Source organism: Pezoporus occidentalis, unplaced genomic scaffold, assembly GCF_034315485.1.
Source record: "Pezoporus occidentalis ecotype Australia unplaced genomic scaffold, CSIRO_AGI_Poc_V1 ctg1, whole genome shotgun sequence".
NCBI classification, from domain to species: Eukaryota; Metazoa; Chordata; class Aves; order Psittaciformes; family Psittacidae; genus Pezoporus; species Pezoporus occidentalis.
Genome location: NW_026912778.1, coordinates 4,557,806 through 4,568,744, shown reverse-complemented (window position 1 = coordinate 4,568,744; position 10,939 = coordinate 4,557,806). Strand labels below are relative to the sequence as shown.

General features: G+C 37.0%; 2 protein-coding genes across 2 annotated transcripts in view; one reads left to right on the top strand and one right to left on the bottom strand.

Moving 5' to 3' along the window:
* DDX60 (DExD/H-box helicase 60) overlaps positions 1 to 10,939 on the top strand; it is a 305,952-nt gene that overhangs the window by 85,630 nt on the left and 209,383 nt on the right. The gene's annotated exons all lie outside the window — the stretch shown is intronic.
* LOC134161556 (uncharacterized) overlaps positions 1 to 10,939 on the bottom strand; it is a 49,839-nt gene that overhangs the window by 38,209 nt on the left and 691 nt on the right. The window lies entirely within an intron of this gene.

Here is a 10,939-nt window from a genome sequence, read left to right as displayed (position 1 = left end):
CAATGAAGCGGGATTGCAGCTTGGTACTGTACGTCCTCGGGTTCTGTAGATTCGCTGTGTACTTAGTCATTAATCATATGTGAATAAGTATGATTATAACGTAAGTGAACAGTCATTAGCACGACACCCTTTGTTCTGCTGTGTTGATTTTAAGAATCAGAATTCAGCTAGTCACAGAATGAAACACTCACCTATAGAAAGTGCTTGTGTTAATGATTTACTTTTCAGATTGGGTCTGCTCTAGTTCCTTTTTTCCTTATGCTGAAATTGCTCAGCTCATCACTTTTTCTAATGACTGTTTGTTACCTGGCACACATAGGAAGATGTTTTATAACCCTCATGTGTTACCTGGAGTGATTAGGGCAGACCCTTGGGCCCAGTGGAACCATGCAGATGAGGGTCTTTTCATGCCAATTACAATTTCTTAAATCCTTCAAAGAGCTGATTAAAAATCCCATAACATTGCTCTATTCAAAGAGTTATACAGAATCCTGGCTATCCAACTGACAGCAAACCAGTGTTTTTCATAGCTAATAACATGTATTTTTCTGTTACTTATTGCTATGGTAAACCATTAAGAAAATACAGAATATGCAATGAAGGTGCAGAATCAGCCTGCATATCCTTTAGTAGAACATGAAAGGAATGCATGTGCTACCATTATCCTGATATGGTACCTGTATAAGGAGATAATTTTTCTGCAGTGGTTGGACAGGAATAGTAGTTAAATTACTTCAGGTTTTTTTTTTTTTAATTAATGTATTCATCATGTTTTCTAGCACTTACTAAAAGCTGTTTTTTTTTTTTTTTATTTTTTTATTACAATTTAGGAAGACTTTGGAAAGAATAAAAAAATAGTTTACTTTGTAGCCTTAATATCTTAGCAAGTCTTCTAATTGTTAAAAACTCTGTGCTTTTATGAACTCAGTGGTATTGATTTGAGTACAAGCTTTTGCATGTCAGCCTGTCTTATGTATAAGGACTACATGTGTGTACTTAGAAATAGTTGGAAGAGTTTCACGTATGCTTGTAAAACATGTGATTCAGACTGGTGTGTCTTTGCTTTCTCTTTTTTCATGACGGCTGTGGTAGATACCTTTCTTCATCAGATTTATACCAAGCACTGACTTTCATCTCTGTATCTCAAGTGGTCTTTGAGGATGGCTGGGGAATATAGTCCCACTGTACAGCTAAGCAAAATGTTCCATAAAGAATCCGGTCTGATCAGATGGAAGATGGCATATGCTTAAGCTGGTGCCTAGAGTAGGAGCCAGTCTTCTGGCCATACATATTTTGTAGTAGTGATAAGAATAGGAGAACATTTTAAGCCTCTCTTTTTCAGACTGTAGTTTTACATGCATTTCCTTGCTGTGATTAAAACGCAATATAGTTAATCTTCAGTACAGACAAAATGGATTAAGTTTACAGGATTACAGTAATGTTTTAGTTTGCTTGTGTCAAAACTTTCAGTGGTCAGGAAGCATGGGGTATAAATAAGTAGATAAAATTTAATATCATGAACAATATTATGAACAGAACTTATTGTGAAATACTAATACGTGGCATATAATGTGAGGAAAACAACTGATTGCTGAGCTAAATTCTGGATTTAATGAATCTTTCTGAGGAAAGCTGTGAGAGAGTCTAGAATAATGGCAGAGAATGCGTTCAACGGATGGGAAGGTTTCAACCTCTTTCTTTTTCTCTGTGAGTGTCCTTTGTCTGTCCTTTCCTGTCATTTCCCCCCAAGGCAGGGCTTATGACAAGGAAATGCATAGCCTATTTGTCCACGTAATGCTCAACAAAATGGATCCAATATTTGTGTTCCAGAGTGAACATGTTGAACGTAATCTCACCTTTATATTTCTTTCAAGACTTGGTAGGGCAGAGGTATGAATAAGGGGAGGACCTTATCCTGTCCTTAGGTAGAAAACCAAAGAAGTTGTATTGCAAATGGTTTCGGCAATCTCACATTTAAAAAAAGATATGGACTACTTGGAGAGACTGCAGAAGGGAGGAGAAATAATTACTTACACAGGGAGACAGGAATCGCTAGGTTTGTTTAGACTAAAGAATAGTGATGGAGACCTTAACAGTTCAAGAAAATAAAAGCTGTTGCAGGGGGAAGTGGAAAAAGAATAAATTGTTTTCTTGTTCATAGTGGACAGGACAGATGAAAGGCCTTTTTCTGTTTCCTCCTCCATCTAATCTTTGCAATTCTCACCCAGTTACAGGGTGAGATTTTTATTAGTGTTCTGGGCAACTGGTTGCTTTCCTTCCTCTTTCTTGGCAAAAATGTTCCTGTTTCTGTTCCTTCTTAATTTTCTCCTCTCTCACTTTGTTATCTGTTTTATCTTTTTGGAGAGACATAATTCTTTTCTGTAGGAGTGACAAGGGGTCAGTTCCTCTTCACGTCCTCCCAGAAAATGGGATTTTTCACCTGTGCTAAAGGTTCTTCCTCAAACTTCCTCTGTTCTACTCACTGGTGTGCTTAGCCTTAGACGTTGCAACTGATAATTTCCATGTTGCTGTAATGGAAACCCTGAGTAAAAATAATGAGACATAATTATTTTCTAATTAGAGATACATATATTTCTAATCCAGAATAGTTTAATTAAAGTGAAAAGTAAAAATGATTTAATATGAAATTATTCTATATGTTTCCCCTGAAAATTAGGTTCTAGCATGTCAGTTGCATATAAATTAAAACAAAAATTCACGTTACCAGTATAATAAGCTTCAGGTATTGCTCTGGAGTCTCTTCAGATAATCAAAATGTGGATGCTAACAAATACATCTGTACTGCTGGTTATGTCTATTATTACTGCAGTGCCAAGCAGTAATGTGTTAAAAGCATGGGACTTTTTAGTCTGTGCTGATGAGCATATGGTTTACATGGTGGAAAGAAAACCTGAATATAACTGGAGCTGGTGGAATTGTTAGCCCCCACCAGAGTAGACAACGCATAAGCACACAACAGAGGTCAAGAAGAAGTAGTGGAAAGGTAAATCGCTGGCTCTAGTGTAATAGTAATAGTCTTGGGCATTTGAAAAATGTGACAACGGGAATTATACTCACTGTAGGAGCTTACAATCATGTGGACTAATCTTACTCACCATGATTAAGCAAAGTATTTGGTGATAAATACAATGAATCACTGTTAGATCTATGAGTCAAATTTAACTTTCTCAACTCCCAAGTCTGTATTTATATTACAAAATAAATTTGGACACTTATCTACCTGTCAATTTGCCCACATGGTTGCTGGGGCAAAATTCTGCCCTCTTTCTGAGCATATGTATACGCAGGAGGCAATATCAAATACAGTGAGCACTGTGGAGCTGGTAATCTGAGCCTTGGAAGGGTGACCACCAGCTGTGATTTGGGATGTAGCAAGCAGCAGAAGGGTGACCACATGAAGGAACTGGGGTTTTTAAAGAAGAGAATAGGGTTGAACGAGACGGCGAGTAATGAAAAGTTAGAGTGTGCGTAGCTTTCTAGAAACAGCAGAATTGTTATTACTTAGTGAATGTAAAGTTATGCTTTTAACATTGTGTCAGTAGAATTTAGAATTGCAATTTGTGGTGGTTCATCAGAAGAAGAAAGTGAAAAAAGTCTGGGCCTACAGTCCAGACTTCTCAGTCCTGCATGTTACTGGTTTGAATACTGTGAAATTATACTAAGCTTGCACTGATGTTTTCCTGATGGGAAAGGAACTGAAAGAAGGTTAAGGAACTGAAAAGAGTTTCCAGATTTTTATGACCTGTAAACCAAGAGAGGATCTGTGTGACTTTTCTTGGGACAAGCATACTTCATCTAAAAAACCCCAATCTTTTAGCATGTCAAAAGCACAGATCCCTGATTTAAGAGAAAGTACTGAAATTAGTGAAGTATAATAATTTAATTTCACACACATTCAAAATAATTTGTTTTTGTGAGAAGCAGTTAAAAAATTTTTGACTGCAATGAAAGGATTGGCAGATTCTGGCAGTCTCTGTGCAGTAGATTGCAGGTCTCGTGGATGACATCCCCCTCTAGCTCTACTGCCTCACAAAATACCCCATTCTCAAGGCTTGGTAGCTAAATGAAAAATAACTGTACATTTCCAGCCAAGAAAAACTTTTAATTAAAAAACTATGAAAGCTGTATAAAAGTATTTCAGCAGAATTCCTGTCATTTTTGGGATGGTTGTATTTGAATAACCATGGACACATTTTTAAAAGAAGTTTCACAGTTAAAATTGGAATGAAGGCTATAAGAAAAATACCAGTGACAGTGGCTAACCTAATACTGCAAGGAAAATCACATTATTTCAAAGTATTTTTCACTTGGCTACCATGGAAGGAATTTTTCACCATAATAAAACTTCCCAATTATTTGCTTAAAAAAAAGAGGAAAGGGAGGCAGCCGAGCATAATTAATAGTGTTAGCATGTAACTTTAATGGCAATGTGTAAATGCCAGTAGGATGAGTATCTGACCTTGGTATGATCTTCCTACAGACATCTAACTTCCTCTGTGCACTTTTTTTGGGAAGCAGAGTGTCTATGCCAAACCGGCAAAAAGCATATTTCTTGAATCTCCGTTATTACCATAGCAACTGGTAATTGGTATGAAGAATTACTTCACTTGTAAACTGAACTGATTTTTATCCTTTATACCAGAAGGTATTTTGTTTACAGAAGTTAGTTTAAAATGTTTAGGCATGAATAGCATGGTAAACTGTGCAACACTGATGGAGGGAAATGTCATTTTAATTGTTTTTATGACTTTAAATACAATACTTATTTGTCAAACAAGTACATAGCACTTATATTGCCTCAGACATTGAGTATACAATCAAGCCATTCTGCTTTGCTTAATTTATTATTCTTTTCTTTGGAAGTTGGTTGTTGTTTTTTTTTTGTTTCATAGTTTATGTCCAGTCGTATTTCCTTTGTTTATCTCTTAACTACTGTATTTCTCCAGATTACAGTAAATCTGAGCAAAAGATTAATGAGTGAAAAGAGTAGACTTTCAAAGGAGCAAATTAAAGGTCAGGTCTTTTCACAACCATAGTTATTTACGGGTTGTATCTCATGCTGAGCTCTGTTCTGCGTATTTTGCCACTGCTTAGTGAATTATCCTGAAATTTGGGGAAGTTTTTATCAACTTCAGGCTTTGTTGAATATTCTCCTTAAAGGATCATTTGCTTGAATGAAAACTGTGATTAACTTCTTAATTCCATTTTTTGTATCGATGTCTTGCTTCAGAGAATTACCTGCTAACCGTTCATATCTGTAGCACATTTTACTCAATTATTATGTTTAATGTTTTGATTTATTGCATGCTGTCCCCAGAAAACTAGTATTTTTCTCTTATTTTCCAAATGAAGAAAACAGTGATAAAAGTGTCACCTAGGAAGCAGTAGCAAAGCTGGTAGCAGGTGTCAGGGCTTTCAGATCTTTTACTGAAACCGCTCTCCTACAGTTAGCGCAGGTTCCCATTTACAGGAAGACTTGCAGAAATGCTGGTCTAGTAAAAGCAGTCTATGCCTATATCAGAAACCAGTATCAGAGGACTGGGACTTAACGATCACGCATAAATACCACATAGTCTAGTTGGTGTAAACTGTTCTAGCTTTGATATGCTTGAGTGGGAAGGCTTATTAACTCAGGCTGAAGACAGTGCCAACAGCTCTACTGCTTTTGGGACATGAGGTTATACATAAAATCACAGAATGGTTTGGGTTGGAAGGGACCTTAAAGATCATCTAGTCCCAACTCCTCTACCATGGACAGGGACACATCCACAGCTTCTCTAGGCAACCTGTTCCAGTGTCTCACCACTCTCACAGTAATGAACTTTATATCTAATCTAAACCTACTCTCGGTTTAAAGCCATTCCTACTTTGGGTATGTAGCACATACCCAAACATTGCCATACACACCCACTTTGGGTATGTGCTACATTGAGGATTTCTGTGCCATGCTCTGTTGTGTGATAAACTCAGCTTTCTTGTTTTCTCATCTAGCTGTAGTTCAAATAATTGTCTGCTGTCCATTTGAATAGGTGTGCCCATGTCTACACTTAAGTCCTGATGCTGACATCTCTCTCAATTACACTTCATGCATACTAATGTAAACTGCAGAATACATGTAGAGTTCTCAAAAATATGATTGCCATGGAAATTGAAATGAGCTATATTGTAAAAAAGCAGATGAAAGAACTTGCATAGGAATTTAGAAAGAAGTTTAGGAAACAGAGCTGTACTTTGAGGCATGAGGGGCCTTTGCAAGGGTCCTTATAGAAAGAGGCATGTGTGTGCTTCTTTCACCCTTAAAATGTATGAAAATGCTTTCTTTTAACTTTGCCCTAGGAGTTCTTCTCTTAGCAATTTCCCTCCAGTCATTTCTCTTTGATAGCTCAGAAAGCTAAAGCAATTAGCATTTGCAAGAAAAAACCCTAAGCTTTAAATATGTTCCCCATAGGAAGGAAATATTTGTATCAACTCAGACAGATTCCTGCTGACCTAGAAAAGCTGGCTGTTGTCCAGCACTATATGAACTGTTTCTTTATTTTGGCTTTTTGTAAAAGAATGTCAGGCTGTTCAAAAGTGGTTGGACAGGAGAATTAGAGTATTTTGTGGAGAAAATTAATTTATGCCTGGAGCAAACGTAAACTTACAGAATATAGCAGATCTGTGGTATATTCAGGAAGTTACGTGGTGAGGTAGTGGAAATACAGGTGAGTGGAAAGGAGTCCTCCTATGAGTTGTTCCCTTATGCTTAAGCAGAATTGTTCTGAGTACTACTTAAAACGTTCTTCTGGATGTTCTGCAAGTGTTAAAAATGCTTGTTTTATTAATTTAAACAAAATCCACTTTTGCTAAAATGCCATAACAGAGGAAAAAGTTATTCCTTTGAGAAAATATACACAGAAAGGATGAAAAATTAGGAAGTGTCATAAACCACATAACTATCCCAGGAGTAAAAGTCCTAAAGCTTCTGCCTATTGCAAAATGAAAAGGAAATAGTCACTGAATTTCTTCACTACTAATTTGTGTAGATGGCAGCAATGTTTCATAGCATTCTTGGTCCATTGGTGTTCCAGTTTAAAATTAATATCGTTCTCTGGCAATGCAGCTATATAAGGATGAACTCTTGGTTTTGATTAACACAATATTTTATTACTAGTTTTGTTAGTTTCATGGCTGATAAATCATATAGACGTGTAATTTATCTGGTAAGCTTCAAAGTAAATCAGAGTTATACATGCAGAATTTACTGCAAGCATTTCAAGGATATGATACATTTTACAAAGAACATTTAAGGTTTACTTTATACACCGAAATGCTCACTATGCTCCCATAGACAGCACATTACTTTTTTTTTATATATAGATTTAAAAAAAAAATACAAAATATTGTGAATTTAGGCAATTTGTTAATCCCAGCTGTGTTTAGAAGATGTAGCTGTAAGTTTCTACATTGATGCCCGCTTTAAATATTGTAAGTTGTCATGTGTTGTAAGTTATACCAAAACCAGCATATACAATGAATCAGTGTTTATAGACCACTGATTTACACAGGTGCTTGTAGAAAGCATAATGAATGTATGATTTCTTTTACGTTAAGCTGTCAAATTACAGTGCTGCTTCCATTATGCAAACACTTGATCTTGCAGAGGGCGGAACATTTCTCTCCTGCATGCTTGTGCTGGCAATGGATGTTGCTCATCTCCCATGCAAGCTCTCAGAAAGAAGCATAGGGGCTGTGGGTGTGTTTGTGGGACAACTACAATTCATCTGGAGAGCGTAGCTTATTTGTGAGCTTTTGTTTCTTGCAAGGAACTTTTCTGTCGCAATGACATGCTTAAATCCATTAGCACGTCTCCTGCCATAAAGACTGAGAAATACAATTAGCAAGTTGTTTACAGCAGAGCTGCAACTGCTGTGACTAAAGTGCTACAGATAGAGTGAATCAACTTCTGTGAGAATTGTTTTCCAAAGATGATAATAAAGGTTTGATATGATGCTATAACTTAGTCTTGATTAGGTCAATGTGAAGCTCAATATTATTGCTTCACTGTCAGATTACTTCACATAAAAGTGATGATATTTTGCCTACATTATTCCAGACTGTTAAGCCTGTTCTTACATCTTTTAATTCTGAGCAGTTCCACTAGCCTTCGAGCCTAGAAGCTGCTTCAAGCTAAGCACTGTTGAAATTTCATTTATCTGGGTGCTTGCATCTGAAAGGAGGAATGATAATAACTGCCATACTTAAGGTAGAACAATTTTCTGCTTGGGAGTGAAGCCAAAAGGACATACATGAAATGTGGTGCATGCAGCAGAAGAAGGATTAATTAATTAATGCTGCTTCTTTAATAGCCTAGTGCCAGTCATCTGGTTTTTAAAATCTTTGCCAATGCTGATAGACACAACTCATGCATAAACAGGTGTTGATTTTATCTGGCTTGTGCATTTTGTGTGTTTGTGTTCTCCTTGTTGCCCTAGAAACTGGAGTAAGGTTGACACTAGCATATGCACTTTCATCTGAAAAAAATAATATTATTTATGTCTAATATACCTAAGGCTGAAAGCTTGGAGGCATTACCAATCACATAAGCCTAACTTTCCAAAGTTTGCCATAAAAAGTAAGAATAATCTTAAACCCCTCCCCTGTGCGGAGAATATGGCTCTTTGTTGTGCTAATTTGAGATTATGGGTTATGATTTCTATATTTTGGTCATTATTTTCAGTTTTGTGAGAAAGAATTGATAAAACCACAAAATGTGCTTTAGGGTGCATGGTTTGCTTTCTTAGATACGCAATCAATGGGCTGATACCCCATGGGAAAGTTAACTCACCTGTCTGTTCCTCCATCTTCCCTCTGCAAGTGTGTATGATGATATCTTTTATAAAGTTACTTAGATGCTATTCATGAAAAGCAGTAAGTAAGAACACATATGCACATATGGCTTTATCTTGTGTGCAATATATTATCCTGTGAGTATAAATAACTTACAAAGCAGGAGGCAGGAAGGACCCCATTAGGCTGAAAATAAACACTGTGAAATCAACTTCCAGTATCTCCATGGCAAGGAAGACGAGTCCTGTTTCTTTTAACATTGATAGGAAAATGAAAACTCTGTTTATGATCGGTCTGATTTCCATATTGAAAGATCACCGTTAATTGTCATGTGCATTCAAAGGCAAGGTAGCCTCCATTCTGCAGAATTTGTGTACATCCAAGCAAAATTTTCATTGTCCTCAGTACGTGGAATCTTAATTTAAGCCTGAATATGTATATAACCATACAGAGTTTTATTGTGCAAAAACTTGTGCAACTTGGATTACACTTCCTTCTCATTCTTTCCAAGCTCATGACATTTACCAAAACAGCTTATATGTTCCTGCAGTATTTAGGTAGTCAGATGAACGCTTCTCCACAGAGTAGACATTAGTGCACGATGCTGTGAAAGCCATTTTTCAGACATTTTTAATCAGTATTTAATATTTATTCCTTTACTTTTACTCTCTTTTAATAGTTTCCTTTTGCGTACCTATCAATAAGAGTCCTACTCAGTAACAGTCTTTGCCTTTTTTTTTGTTGTGCAGAATCTCTGATAATGTTCCCATCAGTACCCTCAGTAGCATTCAGTCGTTTCTGCAAAATGTCATCCGAACTGTAGCCAGTGAATCTATTTTCTCTGTTCTGCTTTTTGCTCTTTTCTGTTGCATACTGTTTCGAAATGTTGCAGAGATGACTCATGTAAACGTTGCAGCCATTTCCCTTGAATACTATAGTCTATGTTTTTGATTCAGTGTCATGCTCTGACACTTTCCTCACCACTGACTGATTGACTGAAATTTCATAGAAGAGGCTATAATTTGAATACAGCCTTGTGTTTACATTCATGACAGCTGTTTATCTTTGAACTTTTAACTACTCAAAACTTTGATTACAGGTGTTTCCTTGTTTCTCTGGCCCTAACTCGTGTTACTGTATTTTGGCATTTGTGGTGTATATACAGCTCAAAAGTTTAAAGCAGCCTGAGTCAAGGCAATGCAGCTGTGTTTTGTCAGAGCTGGGCCTTGAATTTGTTAAGCAGCTAACCTCCAGGCTGAGAGGTGGTGGGGAGCTGGCAGCAAGGATTGCAAGGCAAGGGTTGAAGCACAGACCCTTGTATGCCCTCAGCCTAGTCTGGATGTAGGATGCTCAAACATCCATCCAGTGTGTCTAACACTGTTTGAGAAGTAGCATACTGTCTATTAATCAGATCACTGAGAGTAAATTATGTTATTAAACAAGGTTTAACCATGAAAGAATGGGTTTATTTTATTGTACTCATGTAAGGATGAAAACATTTCTGTGACGAAAATGGGCATGGACGGAGAGCACACACAACCACATTTCAGAATACATTTTTCAAACATATTTGTTTGCTTTAGTTTGGCTTTAGTTGTTTATTTGCTTCAGTGTTTTTCTCTTCAGGAGTATGACAGCCTAAATGAACTGTTGTACCCCAAGGCTGACATCACCTGTGAAATTTTCCTCATCCTCCATGCTTCTGTTGCCAAAGCACTTTCTGCCTCCTCCACTCCCTTTGCATGGCAGGGTGTGAGAAATGCAGAGAAAAAATAGCTTTGTAACTCCTGCTATTCCTTGGTCAGTCTGCAAAACATGAGCTTCCTTTCCAGTCATGTAAAGGATTAGGCAGTGGAAAATCACAGGATAATAGATGTTTACTGTTCAGTTGTTCCTCCCCTCCTGGTGAAATCTTCTTCATTACCTCTTCTTTTGTGTCTCAGTTAGCATGCATCTTTCAGCTTGCCTGGCTTCTTCTGTCACAACTCCCTGGAGATACAATAGCATCTTCATAATCACCTCACTTGACTCAGTTATTCTTCTGTAAGCTTCCTAAATGAGCCAGATATGTTACCACAGATAATTAAAT